The following is a 22139-nucleotide window of genomic DNA, read 5'->3' as shown; positions in this document are numbered from 1 at the left end:
TATATCCAAGAATGACCTTGAACTCCTGATCTTCCTGCCTCTACTTTTTAAGAACCTGGGTTACAGGCATGGACCACCATGCCTGGCTCTAAAACTTTTCATACTGTATATTAGCCTTACTTGAGATAATAATGGACATGATCTTATGAGAATAAAAAAAATCTAAGCTGGCTTCCAAAACAAGACATCTTCACTGATGTTTGTTAGATGCTTCCTCTGGGCAGCATTCCCCTATAAACCCTTAACTCAGTGTTGACATATACATCACTTAGCTTAAATAGTTAATGAAGTTGACAATGGAAGGATAATACCACTGTGTCCCCTAAGCAAAGACTGACAGACAAATGTACATAACAGCTTATGTTCTTAACCCTAAATGAGCAAATCAAAGCTCAGAAAGGCTAGATAATTTACGAACGCTAGAGCCAGGATGTGCAGTCAAATCCAACTCCAATGATAGATCTTCCTTTCCATCCCACTACTTACCACATGGCTTCAACCAGAAGTACCTTCATTGGTCTTTTGGGGGCTGGGACAGTAATGTTGGGGAGGGATACCATTCACGATTACTCAGGAGGGGAACAGGAAGTCTCTGACTTCAGCAGTGGCCAAGATGCCTTGTGGGTGGGCATCCTAGTCCTGGTTCACAAGAACCTGGAGACATTAGGGCTGGCATCAGCAAGAAATGCTTTGAGCATCTTAGATAAAAGGCTCTGGGTGAATATAAAGTCTGCTATTAGAGCCCAGCATGTGATTTTTATACAGAGGTGAGTGCTCACTAATTATAAGATAGCTACTCATTTGTAGGTTGATTTTCTAACTTAATTTCTCATTGGCATTATACTACAAGGACAAGAGAAGTGCCTGCAGGTTTATGACCAAGATTCAAGGGCTAAGTTTACCTGTCATGGTTAGCTCTATTTGCTTAAAATAAAAACAATATGATTATGATGAAGTTTGTTCACACCTTGTCTTTGCTTGATTAGGTTCAGAGTCTCTGTGAAGTTAGCCTTTGACGTCTACCTTGGTTCATTGGCCTATGACTTACATAAGAAGCTGAGAGTATCTTAGCAATACTGGGAACTGACAGGAGTTAATGAAGCATCCTCTTTATCTGGAGCATACCTGTTAGGGCTGAGAAGTGGGGAAAGTCAGATACTCTTAGGTGATCTCAAACTGCCCTGAAGGTGGTTGTTATAATGTCCTTCCAGGTTAATGTTCTCTTCGTCAACTGTTTACTTTTCAATAACCCAGGCAGTGACTTAGAAAAGAATGACATCTCCCATATCAAATGAGAGAGACAAAGACAGAGAGAGAGAGAGAGAGACAGAGACAGAGACAGAGACAGAGATACACACACAGAGAATGTGTTTGCTGGAGAGTGTTGGAGAGTAGGAGCTTGAAGGAGTCAGAAACCTTGTGTAAAAATGTGATTGTTTAGATTGGTGCCTCACTCAAGCACAGTCAGAGACACTTCTTTTTGCAGCATTGAGATTTAAGACAGAGGTCCATAACTGAACAATGAGCAGAGAGTGAGAGGTTTTGATGCACGCATTCATAAGTGGGATGTCTTCATCAAACCCCTGCCTCCAAGGCTCAGGGAGCTATGCAGAGGAGGAGGCAGAATGAGTATAAGAACCAGAGGTGATAGAGGACACCAAGGAAAACCGTGTCTTCCAAACACAACAGGACAGACACATGTCTGTACTTACAGAGACTATGGCAGCATACACAGGGTGACAGAATTCTGAACCAGCCAGGGTCCCAGGACTGAGAGGGGCAAGTGGACAGAGGGCTTCACTCCTAACCAAGAAGATATCTACAGTTGACACCCCATGAAAAGGGAAACCAGTTTTCTCCAACGGAATCTCACTGGATGAGTGATCCGCACTACAGGACAGGGGCCATGTCCAGCAGTAGATGGCCAACACAAATGTCTCAATGGTAGGTTTTGTAGACTTTTTGTCTCATATTATTTTCTTTGGGTATTTTTTTTTGCTTTGTTGGTTTTTTTACTTATATATAATGGTTTCTGATTTTGTGGTTTGTGTGTGTGTGCTTCTTGTGTGTTTATCTTTATTTGTTTTAATTTTTGTTTGCTTGTTTTCTAAAGAGGAAGATGAGAATGTGGAGCTGGGGGAGTGGGGGGGTGAGGAGGATCTAGGAGGAGATAAGGAGATTGTGGCTGGAATATATTGTATAAAAATATTTTTAGCAACAAAGAAAGACTGAAAATTTTTGATCATTGTTTTTCTTTTGTGTCTATTAATAGACACTAAGGCAAGATTAAATGCCATAGTCAAGGTCACAGAATAGATGGCAGCAATTAATCAGTATGGTGATAAGACTGGTCAGGTCCTGAGGTAGCGCGCTTTGTGTAAAAAGAAAAAAGTGTTACTTTTTACTCCTGGGGCAGGCTGTAAAAGTCAAGTATCCATCCCATCTATTACATTCTGCTCTCTTCTGACTTTTTCTTCCCTCCCCTATAACTCTCCCTTTGCACCTCCCCAGCTCATCGTGCTCAGCGCATTAAAACGACAACAGCTGCTGTAATCAACACCCTGATTGCTCATGACTTGGGCACTATTGAATTGTGGGAGTCTGTTTTGCGCTGTTTGATTGTGGCTGGCATGAAGTTTAAACTGAATGTCTGGATTGACAGGGCTCTATTCTCCAGGTGACCTTGAACCTGAGCGTTGTTTGTCCTGCAAACCCACTGAGTTCTACATGTGGCCTCCAGCGTTAGCTTGGACATGAGCACCCAGGTTCCATATAGGGAAACAACATGGAGGAAGACAGGTAGGTTAAAGTGGCGTATGGAGCCCCTACTCTGGAAGTGACCCCTGTCCTTCTGTTTGAATCACCTCAGCTGGAACCATGTCTCATTGCCACATCTTCCTACAGGGCTGCTGGCTGCTCCTCCAGGAAGAAGAAATGGATTTGTTATCTCTGCAGACTCCCTGCCTCAGGCACTTTCTGCAACTTTGGTCTCTGTGGCTTGTTTGCCTTTAGCTGGTTGTCCGGGACGCCCTTGTCCGGCTCCCACTGCCCTGTCTGTAGGTGTGCCCAGCAGCCTTGGAGAGACTTCGGCTTCCTCACTTCCTCTTGCTCCAGCTCATTTTCCAGGACAGCCCCGCACCCCCAGCCTTCCTCCCCCTGCCCGTTAAGCATTGCTTCTCTGGCATCTTGCTTCCCTCCCTCCCAGTTTCTGGCACTACACTACCCAAGACAGAACAGCTGAGCCCTCTGTGTGCTCGCCTCAGCCTCCCAGAGGCCCGCTTTCCTCTTAGCTTGGGCCATTCCCTTTTAGCATCACCTAGAATAGCAGCTCTGGGCCTGACCTCAACACTATATACATTATGCCTAATTCATACTCAATATTTCTGTCCCTTCTGCCCCTTCCCCTAGAACCCTTGCTCAAACCCTGATCATTAGCTCCTCTAGCTTTCCGATCCCCAGTTAGGCTTTGAGTTGAGGCTCCCCCTGACTCAAAAGATGGCACTCAAGCTTCTGCCAATGGTCTTGAAGTTTCTCCACTTTTTTCCTCTTCCCCCTCTCTAGATAATTCTACATATATACCCTTCCTCCATACAGTATGAAAGGCAGGCATGTTGGTACCATTTCACCTGTAAACAAAAACACCCAAGTGATGGGGGAAGTCATTCTGTGTATATGTTGAGAAATAAAGCACTGTTGGCCAATAGGGAAGCAAGATAGGTGGGACTAGGACTCTAGGAAGATTCTGAGAAATGTAGTGAAGAGAGTCGTCGCCATGTGATCCCCGGGGGGAAAAGATAAGTCCTTATAGAAAAATATATTAGTAATTATGGGTTAATAATTAAGTCAGAGCTAGTCTATTAGAAATCAAGCAAATGGCCAACAGCTTCACAATTAATATAGCGTCCTGTGTGTTATTTGGAGGCTAAAGTAACAATGGGACCCAAGCAGCTGGTGGGAAGACTACATGTTACACCCAAGGAGCAAAGTGACTTTCAGGCCATAGAATATACACAGGACAGACTCAGTGCAAGCTAAACCAGACTTAGTCCAAAGCCCACGAAACTTTCAAGTTTATTCAAGCTCTCAATTTCTTTCCAGCTGAACTCCAGCTTATGGTTGTCCTTACTGTATCTGTTTCCCATTACTCCTGTTGCCTTCTCTGGACAGAAACATTGAGTTCCTACCTGCTAAGCTTGACCACCTCCTAGAATGAAACACCCCTTGAAGAAGTGTACATAGAGTGGTTGAAACTTTGAAATAATGAAGAGTTTTTTTTTTTAATGAATGCAATTAACCTCACTTTGGGTAGGGAGAGGGCCAGTGGTTGGGAATCCAATCTAGGGCCTTGCCCATGCTAGGTGATTGAGTGTTTTACTACTATAACATATCTCCAGCCCCAAAAAGATTTGTAGATTGACTTAAAAAAAAGAAAAGAATTTGTTGGTGGAGTTTTCCTGTCCTGATCACCTGCTCCCAGATAACCAGCAGCTGCTTCCCAAATAATATAAATTATAAATGCTCTACCAATAGCTCAGGCTTGTTACTAACTAGCTCTTACAACTTAACCCATTTTTATTCATCTATGTGCTGACCCAAGGCTCATGGCTTTTACCTCTATCCCATTTTGTATGTCCAACTCATCCTCCATCTAGCTGGCGACTCCAGACTCTACCCTGCTTTCTCCTAGCACTCTCCCAGTCTGGCTCTCCTGCCTAACCTTATTCTGTTCAGCTATTGGCCAGTCAGCTTCTTTATTAAACCAATCCCAGTGATATATATATATATATATGTATATATATATGTATGCATATATATATATATTCACACAGTGTAAAGAAATATTCCACAGCAATAATTATTTTTCTTTCATGCATAGGATATAGAAGTAAAGATGTCAAATAAATCAGTTAATAATGGCCAATGAAGCCAGCAGGATTCTTAGTTCCAGGCAATTAAAAAATTGTGTTTGGACTTGTGAGCCACACAAAGGATCAATGAAGGGGCCTTCTGTCAAGAAGCCTTGAAGTAGCAGGAGTGATGTGATCAGGATTCAGACAGTGGTGATCAAGCAGGGAGAATGACAAAGCCCACCTGTTACCTCAGTGATTGCTACTGAGAACATACTAAGTTGGAGAGGCTGAAAGTGGAGTTCAGTTCATTAATACCATGACTAACTGACTGTTAACCCGTGCCATAGAGTGCCATATGTGTGATCCCTGCTTCTAGTGAATTTACTGTCCAGCAAGGGAGAAAGTCATTAAGTTCATGACTGTGCAAATAATTATCTAATGGTGGGAGGAATGAATATTGAGAAGGAGGAGTATGAAATGTGTGAGAGTGTGTGACGGGGAGATGGTGAAAGATAAGAGGCAGAGAGATAGGAGTTGATGGTACTGGTGCCACATCCCTTATCTGAACAGGCTGGCACCAAGAAGACTTCAGATTTTGGATATGCCCCCAGCAGATTCTAGAACATTTATATATACATAATGAGATATCTTGGTCACAGGGGCCTAGACCTAAGCACACAATTCATCCATGAATTATATGTGTGTGTGTGCGTATGTATATGTGTGTACATATGGTTATTTTTTTTGAGACAGGGTTTCTCTGTATTGTTTTGAAGGCTGTCCTGGAACTCATTATGTAGACCAGGCTGGACTTGAACTCACAGAGATCCACCTGCCTCAGTCTCCTGCATTCTGGGATTAAAAGCTTGGGCCACCGCCACCCGACTATATATGATAATTTTACACAGTATTTTTAGTATGTCTGAGTTTTGACTGTATTCAAATGTAGAATCATTGTTAGTGCTCTAAAGGCTTGGGATTTGGAGCATTTTGCATTTCAGGTTTATGAATCAGGGATACTCACTTTCACTGAGAGACAGTGGATAGAAAGAAGAAAACTTGGAGGTTATACAGCAAAGTAGTGTAGGAAAAGAAGACGGGAAAGACAGAGCAGGGTGTGCTCTGGGAGCGTCTCCTTGGATGTCAGAAATCTGAGATTGACTTGTCAGGAAATAAGGAAAGCCATGATGGGTAAGGTAGTCGAGGGGAACATGTGACCCGGACCAGAACAAAGCTGTGTGAGAAAGAATTACAGGGCTTTGGTTTCTGTAGAGAAAACCCTGTCAATCACTGTGACAGGCTGGAGGAGATGCGGTGAGCCAGGGAGCAGCTGGGCCATGGTACCCATCCATGTAAATTATATGTGTGCTTTATTGTTCTATGTCTTGGTTTGCTTGTCTCACATTTCACAAGGCAAGAGTGAGAGTTTAGGAAGAGGATGGGTCGGGCAGCATAGGGAGGGAAGCCTCTTACATCCCATAGAGCTTGCAGGTTGAAGCCAGGTGCTTCCCAGCAAGGCCAGTGTGAAGAGCAAAGGAACGCAGCACTCAGCGGACAGGGCAGCAACCAGGCCATCCCATAGGTCCCCAGGCTTTCTCTGTCCTCACCCCTCACTGGCGTGATTCAGCCAGGCTGGACTTCCTTGCGTTTTGGCACAGCTTACCCAGCAGTTTTGAAGCGAGACTCCCTGCAATGTGAAGGAGTCTCACTCCACCAGAGCCAAAGGCTCCAGGCCTCCCTGGGGATTCTTTTTAAACGCCTTTAGTAAGCTTGCACGTGGCACATAGACCCTATTAGCCTCTTACCACATTTCTTACAAACCAAACCCACTGGTGGGCAGAACAGGAAGACGTCTGGCCGGCAGCCAGACAGTAAACAATAGAGGCAATTATTATGCAGCCGTTAATCTTGTCAAGTACACATTAACCCAGTCAGTGTGTATCAGGGGGGGGGCACAATCTTCCTTTAAAAATATATGTATGTATACATTATACCTCTTCTCTTTCTTTGCTCTTTATTCACCATGAAGGAGAAAATTCAAAAAAGGACTGTATTGCTACACGCAACCCAACTTCCCCATTTTTGGAAGCGATCATACCAGTATGAAAATTCCTTTAGCAAGAGTGTTGATTGTGTCTTTCAATGTTTCTCTGATGGCTGATAATGCAATAGTGCTGAGTATTCAGGAAACTGATTTTGTTGCTCTCTGCAAACCCACTACAGTTCCTCTTTCACTTTGAATGCTTCAGTCAAATGGGCTATATTAATATAAATGTTAGCCTGATTACATGATATAATAATGGGCAGAATAAAGCAGGGTTTGAAATCTTTTTCTGCTATATATGTTTATAACGACCTAGTTCCTGTTCATCTTTGTCTGAGCAGGTGCTACCCAAAGGCATCCTTGCCCATTTGAAAACCCAGAAGTTGGCTTTGTGGTCCAATAAGAAACAAATAAAACAAAACTGTGCGGAACAGTCTAGAAGCAGCTAAATCTCACCTTATTCAGGGTGCTGGTGAGGAGGCAGTTTCTCTTCGGAGACCCTAGTCTTTCCCCTCTTCTCACTCCCCCTTTAGTGCCCTTGACCTTCCTGTCCCTACTTTTCAAAGCCATTTCTAAGAAATGACCCATGTCAAGCCATTTATTTCTTCGAGGGCGTTAATGAGCTTGGAGAATGCTTGCTCTGGCTATGTTTATGTTGTAAGCCTTATCTTTCCTTGTGGAATGAGAAGAATTTCAGGTTTTGGATAATAGCCCTAAGTTCAAATTTTTTTAAGTTGTGCTCACATGGTGGTGAAACAAATTACTCGTCATTGGTAGGAAGGGCAGTTCTCCACAGGCGCTCCTCACAGACTTGAGTGGCTCCTCGCTGCTCTACCTTTTGTGGAGGTTACCACATAGGACAGGGCATGGGGGTGGGGTGGATGGGTCAAGTGGAACAGAAGGACTCCTAAAATGTTACTTTATAAGACATTTGAGACCTATTTAAGTAGAACCCTAACACCCGGCAGGTCGGAGGACTCAGGGATGTGGAAAGACAGACATATCTGTTTGAAAGTAAGCATCAACTTCTTCCTTGAGTTGGCAGGAGAGCGGCCTAGGAGACATCCCATGTTCTAGGGGATTCAGGCATCTTAGAGTGAAGTCCTGCTCCAAGAGCTGTCAGATTTGGTTCATGCATACAGGGTGGCATAATGCTTTCGTTTGACTCATCTCAATCCTATCTCTAGATCTAATGAGTGTTAAGGCATTACCCCCCCCCAACTCAGTTTTGGTAGAATGGGAGGGCTGACTCATCACTGAGGTTTCTTGTAGCACTAAAATCCAACAGTCTCTGATTAAATGGTGTAACTTAATATGTTGTTATTCAAACCAAAATGCTTAGGGTCAGGACACTGGTGAAAGGTAAGAGGCCAGAATGCAAGGGATAGCAGTCATTTTCCACGGCTTGTTTCCTTCTGAATTGGAGCAATTACAGAGTCAGGGGAAGAAGCAGAAGCTACTGGCGGCAAATCAATGCTAACTGTATCACCAAGATGGCTCAGGGAAATGTGGTTATGAAGGGTGGGAAAGAGCAGAGTGAGTCTGAGAGCCGTGGGGGTTCAGCTTCTTCTGATAATAGTGAATTGATCTGAGAGAAGGCATGGGTTGTCCTTTGATCAGATGATTACATTTTTGAGTCACGGGGGAGTTCCTAAAAAAATCAAGCCAGCAGCTCTGATCTGATCAGAGTGTTTACTTCACAGGCAGCTGGTTTCAGGACCTTCAGGGGAAAGCTGTCCCTTAAGCACCAGCTCTCATAAATCAATGAAGGACAATAGAGAAGAATTTAGAGGACAGTTCCAGAGTTCTCTGGGGTTTCTTCCAGGCAGAATGTTTCTATCTTCAATAACCTTGTGGATATTTTTTTTCAGTAACACATTTGGTGGAATAATGGCCTTGTCTGATGGGCCACTTATCTCTAATTCAGTGACAATTGACAACAATCCCTTGCATCCTTAATACTTTGCTAGGAGATACAGGACAGAAGAAGAACAAGATGCACTCACAAACTTAGAGGAATTTGGAGCTTAGCAGAAAATGCACTAATGCACTTGTGGGTAACAGATGTGGAAATCTTTTAACTTTGTCGCTAAAGCCTTTGACATCAGTCATTTCAGGAATGTGGGCCAGTGGAGACTGAGTGGATTAGCTGGACCACGATATACTCATCACTCCAAGTTTGTGAGTCTTTGCACTCTTAGATGACTGCTATAGTTTGGATCTTAAATGCCCTCCAAAGGTCCATGTAAAAGGCATGGTTTCCAGATTGATATTACCTGGGGGTAGCATGGATTTTAAGAGGTGAAGCTTAGTGGGAAGTCTTTGGAGTGTGTTCTTAAAGAGAATGGTGGGGCCTCAGCTGAGTTCTTATTTTCCCTTTCACTTCTTGGCTATGAGGTGGGTGATTTTTATCCTGCCATGTGCTATGGACAGATCCCCAAACAATAATGCCAACTGGACAGGGACTGGGACCTTGTTGGCTAAAATAAGCCTTTTATCTTTACAAATTGATTACCTTGGGCATTTAATATTTTATTACATTTGCTTAGTTATTATATAGGGACATGAGTGCCACAGTCCATGTGTGGAGGTCAGAGGACAACCTAATGGAGTTTGTTCTCTCCTACCATATGGGCCCAAGGATCAAACATGTCATCAGGCTAAGTAGCAAGAGCCTGTACCCAATGAGATGCCTCACCAGGCCATCATGGGTACTTTTAATACTGGCACGTATATATTGAGTGCATGCCTATGGATTTTCTGGAGCTGAAGTTACAGACAATTGCAAGCCCTCTGATGTGGGTTCTAGGAATTGAACTCTGAAGAGCAACAACTGCTTTTAACTGTTGCGCTGTCATTGCAAATTCATCCTCCCACGTGTCAAATGAACAAAGATGAAGCAGGTCTTCCGTGGTGGACCAGTGATGAAAGTCTTCTCATTTGCTATTTGTTAAAATCTCTTCTGTGAAAGACCCTGCACCAGTTTTGTGACTTCTTTTACTTTTATAATCCTCTGAGGATGATGAACCATGTATTAGATCCTCAGGAAAGCTCTATCCAATGATGAATATATTAAGAACAATTATTGGGTAAGGATTACATTCACAATGTTCTGATGTGGGATAACGCTCGTATAGATTTGTCACTCGTATTGGTTTTGATAAAACGCTGATTGGTCAGGCAGAATGTATAGGCGGGGCTTTCAGACTAGGAGAATTCTGGGAGGAGGAAAGGTAGAGACAAATGCAGAGGAAGCAAGATGAGGATGCCTTACTGAGAAAAGGTACCGAGTCACGTGACTAAACATAGATAAGAATTGTGGGTTAATTTAGCCTCTGTGCGTTTATTTGGGACTAAGGGGCTATGGCACTGGGAAGGAGAGAAACTTCCGTCTCCCATGTTCGGTCCATTTGTATTTGGCATATCCAGAGAAAATACTCTACTATCTGTTCTATCTTGATGAATCTAAAGTTTTATACCTAAACCACTTTTTTTCATAACTTGTTTTACCAACCTAAAACTATCTTTTTAGACCTCAAAACATTTTCTTAGATAAACAACTTAAACTTTTATGTTTTTCAACCTTATGCACTTTATATCTCTTTTGTGAGTTTTGTTTGAATTTGGTAACAAGGAAAACTGTAGCTATAACTATCTCATCTTCAATTCCACCAGAGACCTAAGAAGGATATAATATTAGCTGAGCAGACAGAAAGTCCAGAGCAAACACCTTCCAATACTACAGAATGACAGAGACAGATGGCTGCCTAGACAGTCACCTAAGTTTCTTCTGAAATGTTGGGGTATCCATCTTCAGGCTACAGGACTATCTGATAGATTTTTCTGTGAAGGAGGGATTTTGAAGGACTCTCCTACCTTGTCTTTGCAATTTGGACAGCATACTTGTCAGCAGTCAAAGCAAGGGTAGTTTCTTGCCTCGAGGCTAACTTTGCAAACTCCATATGTAGGTTCTTCAATGTCTATCATCTTTTCCTTTTAAAGTAGATTGGTGCTGCCAGGAGGACCAATTGTCAAGAAAAGCCTTATGTTATTAAAACATCTTAAATGCCATATTCTGTAAGTCTTCGAAGTTATTGAAGACCACATTCCTATCTAAAATATATGTGTTTACCCTTAAAAATATGCCTAATATGATTACAAGTTTGATTGTTATAGATGACTAACTGCTAACCTGCATTTCTTAATTATCCTAAATAGTTTGTAATAGTAGCTTTCAAGGACTAGAACTTTACATTACTTTTTTAAATAGCTGTATAGATACAGTACATTAAACAAGAGTAGAAACATATATGCAATATAACAAAAATAAACTTAAATGTGTATCAATATTTAAGAATACTTTAAACAAGAGTAGAACATATATACAGTATAACAAAGTAACAGGAATAACCTTAAATTTGTATCAATATGCAAAATTCATACCAATGTAAAATATTTGACTAGTAGTTGCTCTTAAGTCTAAAATTAGATTCAATAATATATCCTTTTATACTATCATTCCCATATCCCCTCCCCCCCTTTTTTTCAGAAAGAATTCCTTGAATCCAACTTCCTTTGCTTAGATTTCTACCTTACCAGTAACAACTTGTAACCAAGCAAAATAAATGATGACAAATGTCTACTGACTAAATGGACACTGAGTCTTCTACTAGGTTATCAACTTGAAGTCAGAAACAGAACTATGTTTAGTTCTGAATATTGCCATGGCTACCACCAGAACATCACTGGCTCAAGTTTCCTCTAATGTAATTTTGTGCTTAGGCTAGAGAATCAATAGATGGAAGATTATTTTAAATGCTCCCTCTTCAACTTGAAGCCTTTTGGATGCTCTGTACCTCAGACAGGACTACTTTCTCTGCTTCTGACTCTTCTCCAGTAGAAAACTCTTGAATCAAGTGTCTAGCTTTGTGGAGGGACAGAGAGTTCCCAACAGTAGTATGTTTCTGTAATTTAGGGATGATACGAAAAGCATTTCTGTGTATAAAGTAACATTTCAACTGGTCTGATAAGTCAGCCAATAAACCTTTTCTACCAAGCTCAGAGAGGCTACAGCATGAGATGAACAAAAGGACTTTTCAGCTAGTGTTCCTGCCCTTCTGTTGCTCACGTGGCTGTGGTGGGTGAGCAGTCTGGGGAGATGCTGCACCCCGGGAAGGTTTCATAGAACATGCAGTAGACATGGCACCGCTGAGGTTAAACAATGCATTCGTGCTGGGTAGAGGGATATTCTAGATCGATGCTGGGTTTGGGGTAAGTTCACTGAAGGCTGTAACACACAGGAGCATTATTGGATATTCAAGGCAATTGATTTCTAATTTTCTTGCAAGAGTAGGAAATGAGAGCTGATAGAAAAATGGACAAAAAATTACTTAATAGCGTTCATTTCTCCACTGAGGTAAATGGATCTATAAGTGAAGTAACATTATTGTATACACAACCTTATTATGACATTAAATGAGGAAATGACTGTCTATGGAGTCTTTAAATAGAAATGGTGCCTAAAAAGTCCAGCAATTCATACCTATTCTTATTGGTATTGTCATTATTATTTTGTAATTTGCCTGTTGATTTTTTTTTACTGGCCCTTATAGTTGGGAAGTTCTTTCTTTGTGTTGACAGCTCTTACTGGAATAATCTGATTTTCTCTTTTGTGCACCATTCAGACATGTCATTCTCCTCGTTTTGACAATAATAAATTTAGTCCTCAGCACTCTTTCCTCCAAGTGAAATAATTTTTAATTCTGTTCATCTTTTCTTTTAAGTATGATACTTGGAGAAAGAACTTTCCAAAATTCTTGTGTTGTTTTGATCTGAGCCCAGAGGCAACTGAATGGAGCCATCACCAGGTACTAATTAGTGAATCCCATACAGCTCTAATTCATCCAGACATAAAGGGAGCTGCCCACACACTTTTCCCTGGAAAATGACAAATTCACGTTAGTTCTTCCCTCTACTCCAAAGGGGCAGACATGTCCTTGCACAGACCTTTCCATGTAGGTTTTTAAAGTTCAGAGATGCAGAAGGAGTTGTGGTTTGGCTGACTCTTTGGTTACCTGAAATTCCTATATTAACCTTCTCCACTGCATCTCAGATTCTCCGGTTGTAGAGGGGACATGGCAGCTGAACGTAGAATTGATGGAATAATTCATTCCCAGAGTAGAAGCTATTACATTCCAGTGTGGTGGGAGGAATATTCGATCACTGACATACAGACAGGTTCCTCAGGTTCTGGGATTTCTTTGTGTTTCATTTAGATCCTACGAATGTAATGCATTTTGGCTGCCCCAACTTTTCTTCTGCGCATGATTGTAATTCATGCTCCAATAACATGCTTTCTTTTTAAGTCATATGTATTACTTTCAAAACCAGCTTGTTTCTGACCATCATCTATAGTGACCTGCCTTTTGTAAACGACTAACTTTGATGTGCACCTTCGAGTTAATCTGGTAGCTTTTAAGAAATGATGCACAGGGCACTACCCCCTCTATCTTTGGATTGTTCCTTGCAGTGATGAGTTACAGGAAATAGTGCCATGGTCACCTGCTGTATTTGTGTGTATGATTGTGTGTATGTGTGCTCACAGGGTGGAGAGCAAGGTGTCGCTGAGCTTTGGATTAGAAAGATGGCTTTGCGTTTGTTTGACTGTTTGAGCAGCCCAAAGGGTTCTGTGTACAAGCCCTGCCTTTGCTAACTCCTGTTATTATCTTGCTGTGGAAGGTCATGCCAACTGCTTAATTACATGGAAAGTTATAAAACAGCTCGGGCAGCAGAACATTGCTCAGCTGTGGGTTCCTAAAGGGAAAAAAAAAAACTCTTCTTGCAACGAGGATGGCTGCCAGCCATCAGGCATGTCTGTCCGCCCATACCTGCATGTATAGCTCTTGTATAAAAGGGTGCCCATGGCTGGGCAGAGTCCTGGATTCACCTTTCTAACAGAGCCATTGGTCATAGCACAATAGAACCATTTCAATCGGCAAGAGATTAAATCTGAGCTCTCCAAGTCAGACTTTTCCTTTCATTGAATGTAAACAATTAAACCTCTCTATGGAGGTTTTCCTGCTCTCTCTGTGGTGTACCCCAAAATAACCATTGGGAACACTGAAAACGGGTGCCATTTAAAGTTCATCTGACTCACCTGCCCCTCAACCATCACCCTCAGTGGGAAATGATTGCTCATAATCTGAGTTTGTGCTGGGCAGGGAGGGCTCTTCTTTGGGTTCAGTCTCTCAGGTGCCTGGCTTGGCTTCCTGCTCACCTTCAAAGTACACAGGTTTTGGCCCTTTGCACATTGCATTGCCTTATCTGCCCTCACAGAGAAGACTCTAGTGGAGTCCTCTGGGGAATTCGTGGCTGAGAGACTTCTGTCCCGAAGAACCCTTTTCACAGGAGCAAATAGGATCATCTCTAACTCTTTGCTTCTACAGGAAACGGCTTGCCCTCTGTGGAGGGGTGGGGTTCGCTCTGATTTCTCTGAAAACATTTGGAGGAAGAAAGAGCCGGGCCCCAAAGCCAAAAGACAACTTTAACCCTCCACTTGCAGAGCCCAAGGTCAACCAAAGGGCACACAGGCAGTACTGAGACCAGAGGGCCGGCCAGCTTTCTTCTCCAGGCTGCCTCTGAGGCTGCAGACATCGACAGCAGGAATCCAGGCCCCAAAAGGCTCACTTGCTGGCCCCAAGGCTGACTGGGTACCTGGAATTGGTGAAGTGGCCTGAGGTGCCCGGCGGGGCTCAGAGGAGACACTGATACAGACCCCAGCTCCCACGGCAGCGCCGCCCCTTCTTGAAATCCAATTTAGACCATATCAAAGTTTTCATAAAGACATTCCTGATACCATTGTGCTGTAAATCCTGTCTGATCCGACCTTCAAATACTTATGCAAACTGAAATATGTCTGGAAAGAAATCAAAACAAAACAAATATGCCACACCATCGCTTTGTGGCAGTCACCTCCTTCCTCATTTGCATTTCAGCTCAGACCTCTCCAACCCGCTCCCAACTGTTTAGGCCAGTTAATTAGTCATAATTGCAGCGACTGTTTCTCTGCATGCGATGATGGCCTTACATCTGGAAGCCAGCTTAACCCAGAGTTTTCAGCGTGTGTGAACTGTGTTGGTAGCATTATTTTTGTGAAAACTCATTACAGATAAGTGCAGTTAGGTTAGCCTCCGTCAAGACCTGCTGTAGCAATGATTTGCTTTCTTCAAACGTCTCCAGGTTGGTGTGTTCCAGGAGCTGTGACCTCCTCCTCCGCCTCCACTGTCATTACAGTGGGCTGTTTTCCCCAGGAGCATTTTGGGTGAAGCACACTAACTCAGTTTCGGATGCAGTTTGCTAACGATAATTTGCGTCACTTGCAAGTTGTAGCAACATCGAGATCTCGTGGTCTATCTTTTGGATCACGACACCATATAATTAGAGAGAGTGGGAAATGGGAAAGGAGGGTGACTGTGAACTCATATTACTGCTCTGAAACCAAAAGGAAGGCAAGAGGAAGTGGCTATTTGTGCTAAGGATGAACTGCTCTTACATTCCTACAAAGGAACTTGCAACCTTGCAAATCTAAAGTGGAAATAAATGGTCTTTGTTCTCATAAGGTTTGCTTGCCTAAATTATTAGTGGTTTTAATTTATTCAAGTGTATTGAACACTAACACAGAGCTATGTTTGGAGAGATGAGAATAAGTCGTTGGTAGTAGAGATCTTGCATATTGTAGGGTTGCATTCAAATACCACACCTCATTGGGGATTTATTCAGTCTTGTGAAATAGGCAGGGTATATACCCCTTATCCCATTCAGCAGATGAGGAACTTGAAACCTGGAAAGAGTAATCAACTCACCAGCCTTTAGTCCCAAAGCTGGTAAGAGCCAAGATTAGGAACCAAGGACCTTTCTTCTTCATATCTTAAAGACTGAAGGGTGAGGAAGTAAGACAAAATATTCCAGTAAAAACAAAATGAATATATATATACATATATATATCCATACATAAAATGTATATATCCATACATACATATATATTTGCTTTATTCATTATATTGTATCACATATATTAATTATATATTGCTATATCATATATATGCATATATATGTCTCAGGACTGAATAGAAATGTGGGGTGGTGTCACATTGTCCCCTGCACACAGTTGCCCTTTCTTGTGCAGAGTGAGAAGAGGTGGTGGCTGGTCCCCCAGTGCTCTTCAGTGGGAATGCTAAGAAGAGGGTAGGATGCAGTAAATCAAGAGATGTGGGCAGCGTCAAGTGTGTTAGGCCAAAGCAATAATGAGGATGACTGCTCTGTGACCAGAGGCAGGGCTGGCCTTCTCGGAGGGTCACCAGCTCAGTCATCAGTTGGAGCCCCATGCTTAGCAGGTCCCAGCTGTGGGATGAACGCTCTCCTGCTGCCATCCTGGAGCTCTCCTCTTTTGAACAGCAGGCCCTACTTTGGTGTTTCGCTCCTTGTAACAGCGTGGCAGGTCCTGGCCAGGGGTTTTACTCTGTTTATTCCGCTTCTGTGCCCGAGTGCTAGTGTTAGAATAATAACTGAACACCAGAGCAGTGTGAGGAATTATGGGCATTAAACGGATGAGCTGCCAAAGGAAATTGTTTTCCTTATACATCCCTTGACTTTAAAGAATTCCTTAGCTGACGGCCCAGGTTGGCCAAAGACATCCACAAGCCCAACTGGCACCGGTATGCTAAGTGAATACTTGGTGGAGAAATGGGAGAGAAGGCCGAACTGAAGAAGTGAAGGAGGTTTAGAAAAGGCTGATATGGGTGACCTGCTTGCCACCTGGGGCCATGGTGACATCCAGGCCCAGGCTGCTGCCAAGGGCCATGTCTGGATTCATGATCCTACTCAGGCAGGGTCTGTGTTGACATCCATGGCCCATGTTGCCACCTAAGACGACATGGATGCCCAGGGTATGGGCTGCCACCTGTGGCCATGTTGGTGTCTGGCGCTTGTGCTGCCTCAAGGGCCATGCTGATCTGAGTGACCTGTTCTGCCACCCCATGCCATGTTGATAGCTGAGCCCAGGCTGTAGCTGAGGACCATGTCTGGGTCCATGATCATACTGCAGACAGGTCTATGTTGATGTCCATTGCTCCTCTTCCCACCAAAGGCAGTATGAACACCCAGACATGCCACCTGAGGCCATGTTTGTGTTTGAGAGCCATAGAGTAGCTGTGCCATACTGATCTGAGTACCCTGTGCTGCCACCTGGGACCATGGTGACATCAAGGCCCAGGCTATTATTGGGGACTATGCCTGGGAATGTGGTCTTGCCACCGCTGGAGTCTAGGCTAATGTCTATGGCCTGTGTTGCCATCAAAGACCACATGTTGCTGTCTGAGGGCTGTGCCACCCCATGGCCATGTTGCTGTCTGAGGGCTGTGCCACCACTTGGGCCATGCCAATCTAGGTGGCTTGCACTGCCAACCAAGGGCCCTGGTGACATCTGGGTTTGAGCTGCTGCCAAGGGCCATGTCTGGGTTCATGACCAGAGTGTGAGTTCATCCATGTGTCCTGTTACCACCGAGGGCCAGGCAGATGCTAGGGTCTGGCCAGTCACTGAGACCATGTTGGTGTCAGAGGGTCACGCCATTGCCAGGGCCATACTGACCTGGGTGGCCTGTGCTATCCTGGTGATGTGTGTGTCATGGTCCTGCTGCAGTTGGGTCTGTGTTGATCTCTGTGGCCCATGGTACCACAGGGGGCCATAGGAACCATGTGTTGGATTTGAACCAAAGCCTGGCTTCCTAGCAATCCCTTCCCTGAGCTGTTTTGCTTCTCAGAGTCCTCCAGCTGATGTTCCTCCCCAAAGATGAAAACTTTTACAGGTTTCTGTGGTGTCAACTCTCAGACAGAGCTGACAGTGCCCAGCCACTGCTTCTAATCCAAACAGCTCAGGGATGGAGGCATGGGGGAGGTAAACTTGGTGATTAACTCATGTGGACTCTGGAAGTACTGAGCAAATTGGAAGAAGGTGACTCAGGACTAAGTAGAAATGTGAGATGTCATTTCTATCGTCACCTCCACAAAGCTGCCCTTCTTGGTGCAAAGTGACAAGAGGACAGTGGCCGGCCGGTCACTGTTCTCCAGTGCAGTCAGGAAGTACTTTTTGCATCTAAATTGCTATGACCCATGCAACATCAGAGCCCTCTGCTTCTAGGTTTCTGAGAGTCTGCCATCACCCCATCTGCGTAAGGGAGGGAGCCGGGGCTTTAGGTCCCCCCCTTTCCAGGTACTGCCCTTTAAATGGGTGGACAAAGCACTTCTATTGAGTTTTCTGTTGACTATTGCTTTGTCCTATAGTTCAAGCCAGTTTCTTTATACCCATTTTATATAAAGTAACAGGTATTGAATTTCACTCTGGTTCATTTCAGGCTTATCTTCCCCTTATCTGGGGTTCCCTGAACTTTCAGGAGGTAGTCCCATTTAAAATGTGTGCTTTCACGGGGACTGTTTACTCAGCCTCTTCAAGCATTAATGGTAATTGGCTGTCAACAGAGATTTTAAAAGCTGAGGGGGCGAGGGAAAACAAATTTGAATAAATGTCTCTGACCAATGTCCTTGAATGCAGGCTTTGTAAGATGCCTGAGGAGTCCCTCTCCCTTCTGAGGTTTGCTGTTCTGAAATGGAGGTTGAAGATTACAAGCCCACTCTAGTATTTGGCTCAGGCAGGCCTCGCCCTTCTCCCTAGTTTCCTCTGAGTTCCTAAAGGCGGCCACCAAGGTCCAGTTATCAAAGTATTAAAGTCCAGCAATCAGAAGTCCCCTTTGGTTCACCTAATTAACATGTCCGTTCAAAATATACGACCACACAGACCTCTCCTTTCCCTCTTCTTAAATATTACACCTGCGAGGTCATTTAGCTTCTGGGGTCCGACTGAGTCAGAAAGCAGCCACCTAGTGTTTCTTCCCCATTTAATGAAGGAGCTCTGAAAACAGGTGCATGGGCGTGGTTTGTGCCTAATCCAGGGCCCAAGGGGAAGCCCCTGTTGTGCAGAGATCTCCTTCAGGTGTCTTTCTGGGGGAGGCTGAGTTACATTTCACCTAGCTTCTCATGCCTGCAACTTGCGTTCTTGTCCTCCCAAGGGACAATTCTGTCTCCGCCTAGTGATTGGCTTGTTTACTGTACAAAGTAATAAGGTGAACACTTTGATAAAACAAAGGGAGACTAGCAATTTGTCTCAGGTGGAGTTTCTGGAAGTAGACCTGAGGTGAGGGTTTCTATGCGAGGGATTCAGTAACAAAGCACTCTGGGAAGAAAAGATTACAACACTGGGCTACTAGACAGCTCAGAGGAGAAAAAGAGCAATGGGTGATTTCAGACAAGTGCCACTGGTAGCTGAATTTGCAGACAATTATGAAGTCTTGATTGCTTTGTAGACTGTGTCACCTCAGCAGAGAGAAGGAGCTGGCTAACTACCCTACTGCAGCATGGTTTGGCTATGGCCATTAATCCCACCTAGCAAGAATAAGACCATTACCACAAATTTTGAGCCAAATTTGAGGCAAGCTTTATTAAATATTGGCCAGGATGGACACTGACCAGGTCCATACCTGGGATTCCAAGAGAATTGCTGCGAATCACATTTGTCATGTGCTTTTAAAGACAAACCCCACAAGGCTACATACTTCCTGCCTTCGTCCAACCGGGGGCAAGCATACATCCTGACACACTGCTGCTGTGTACCTCCTGCTGAGGTGTGATCAAGCACATCTTGTACAGTTGGGGTAACAAACCTTGTTTACAGAAGTGAAAACATGTGGCTTGTTATCTTACATGAACAACAGTCCCCGAATTCCAGGAAGTTATAAGTCCTTGGGCAACTGGGGCTTACAGATCAGAGGCATTTTTGTTTTATAGATCTCTTGAGCACAGTAATTTAAACCTAAAACATAATTTTAGTCATCACATGACATCTGTATGGTGTGAATGCGGAGCCCCAGGTGTTTCCTGCCCTGAGTGCTCCCAGCCCACATAATTCTGACAACTCAAGACCAGTTACTTCAGAAGGCTACAGTGAGAAGCTGGCATGAGTTATTTGAGGATACTGCCATGACAACTCTACTGTGTAGTTTCACTTCTGGTTTTAAGATAATGGTGTGTCCATCGCTGGTTCCTCAACATAAAGGATCAATGAAGAGGTCCTGTGATGTGATATTTTGTTTATGATCTAACAAATAAACCTTGCCTGCAGATCAGAATGCAACCACTAGTAAACTGTAGAGGACAGGCAGTTGTGGCCACACCTTTAATTCCAGTACTCGGGCGACAGAGGCAGATGGATCTCTGCGAGTTCAAGGCCACCCTGGGCTAAACAAAGCTCTCTGATTCTCTCTGAAGCTCTAGAGAGGAATATAAGGCAGGAGCTCAGTGTAGTGGAGTCTGAGGGTTTGTGAGACAGGATCGCCCTTACAGAATGGAGGTACAGTTAAGAACTGGCTGCTTGGCTTCTCTGATCTTCAACTTTAACCCCAATATCTGTCTCTGGGATTTTATTATTTGTGCTACAGTCCTGCGTGTATTGATTCATTCAGTTATTTTGCAAATACTGAGTGTGTTCAAAATGCTATTACATTTAGAATGCAAGGAGGAGTGTATGTAAGAATAAATGTTAGGTAGGGATGAAATCCTTATATACAAAGCTGTCCCAGAGGGTAAGAGACTAACTGCCGAGCCTGAAGAACCGAGTTCAGTCCCAGCACCTGTGATGGAAGGAGAGAACAGACTCCTACAAGATGATCTCTGTGTGTGTGTGTGTAATTAATATATTTTTCAGACATGATTTCCCCTCCCAACTCTTCCCAGATTCTCCCCACCTTCCTAACTACCTACCCAACTTTGTTTTCTCTGTCTCTTTTAAAAACAAAAATCCCAAGAAACAAAACAAAAGCAAAACAAAAGAGAAAAAAAACACCCCAAGAGACAAACAATAAAACCCTTACAAAAACACAAAACAAAAAATGAACAATAAGACAAAAATGCTAAAATAAAGCAAAACAAAACAGAATGTCCACAAAAAGTACAGTTGAGATAGGTGTGTGTGTGTGTGTTGTGTATGTGCTGGCCTATCACTCCTGGACACATGTATACCCTCAAAAAAAAAAGAGAGATTCTTCCAGGGTAACTGTGAGTCTAGACAGTAGTAATAATAATCAGTAACAGCCAACGTTATCAAGTGTGACTACATGGCAGGGACTGCACTGTGTGTTTCACAAACAGAATCTCCAGTGGTTCTCTTCATGGTCTTATGAGCCAGGTAGTAATATTTCTTTCCTATCCTAAAAATGAGTAAACTGAGTCCCAGAGATGCCAACTAACTTTCTCCAAACCCCCTGCAGTGTGTAGAACCTGATTTAGGGTGTCCGGCAGGGCACCCTCACCACTGCCACTCATACACAAAGTCCCAACATTTATCAGAGTGTGTTCCAAGACAGAGCGCCTGCGCTGGAGTGGGAGGAGCTTAGATTCTGTGGTCAGTGGGACTTTGAGGCAAAGCACCCAGGCCACTTAGTGATTTGACTTGACCATGCATCAGACTTGACCATGAGCCCATCTTCAGGGTGGAGGAGGCTGATACTTACCCTTTCAAGGTTGTCATGATCTCAGATAATGATCTGGAAGCAGTTGGCACACTCTTGGCCCTCCATAAATCATACATGTTTTTTATTCTTACATATACCAAAATGTTTGGGGGTATGGAAAAGGAGATGGACCAGACTTGGTTTCAAATGTCAGTGACAAGAGCATATCTCTTTGCGGAGGAAGGGTGAGCCCCAGTGACCTAGGATCTGTACTATGTTGTTCTTTGGGGTTGTCAAGGTGGTTACAGAGCAGCCTGGGCTGAAGCACCGAGACCTCACATTTAGCCTTGAGCTGTGCTTTGATATATTTTTCTCTTCCAGAAAGCATAAAATTTCCCCCTAAACCTTGACACACCCCACCCTACCCCCATCCCAGCATAGTGACTCGTTATGTAGCAGTAACTCCTTGGAGTAGAGGACTTGTGTAGATTGGCCATAGTACTCCAGGGTCTCTTTGCAAGAGCTAGGAGAGGAACCCCAGAGTATTTCCACCCAATGTTCTTGGCTGAGAGAACAATGACAAGGGTGGAGAGGTCTAGCCTGTCACTGCAGAACAGACCCACACAGCCCTGCCCCCCACCGATACCCACCAGCCTCTCCCTTTTGAGAAGACAGCAAGCAAGAACATGC

The 22139-nt window shown here is 43.7% G+C and overlaps 1 long non-coding RNA gene across 7 annotated transcripts in view; it reads left to right on the top strand.

Annotated features, from left to right (window-relative positions):
* LOC110343793 overlaps positions 1-15508 on the top strand; it is a 42102-nt gene extending 26594 nt beyond the window's left edge. For 6 of the 7 annotated variants that reach the window (XR_005869921.1, XR_005869919.1, XR_005869917.1 and 3 more), the window contains 3 exons: positions 1715-1944; positions 2678-2799; positions 2905-3764. This is a non-coding gene — a long non-coding RNA (uncharacterized LOC110343793). Of the gene's footprint in view, positions 1-1714; positions 1945-2677; positions 2800-2904; positions 3765-14339 lie in introns of those variants that run through there. The other variant, XR_005869922.1, reaches the window with a different exon arrangement.
* The last annotated feature ends 6631 nt before the right edge of the window (positions 15509-22139 follow it).

The sequence above is a fragment of the Mesocricetus auratus genome, unplaced genomic scaffold (genome assembly GCF_017639785.1).
Source record: "Mesocricetus auratus isolate SY011 unplaced genomic scaffold, BCM_Maur_2.0 Super-Scaffold_100020, whole genome shotgun sequence".
NCBI classification, from domain to species: Eukaryota; Metazoa; Chordata; class Mammalia; order Rodentia; family Cricetidae; genus Mesocricetus; species Mesocricetus auratus.
The sequence above is the reverse complement of the archived record's forward strand: the minus strand, read 5'-3'. Positions and strand labels throughout refer to the sequence as shown.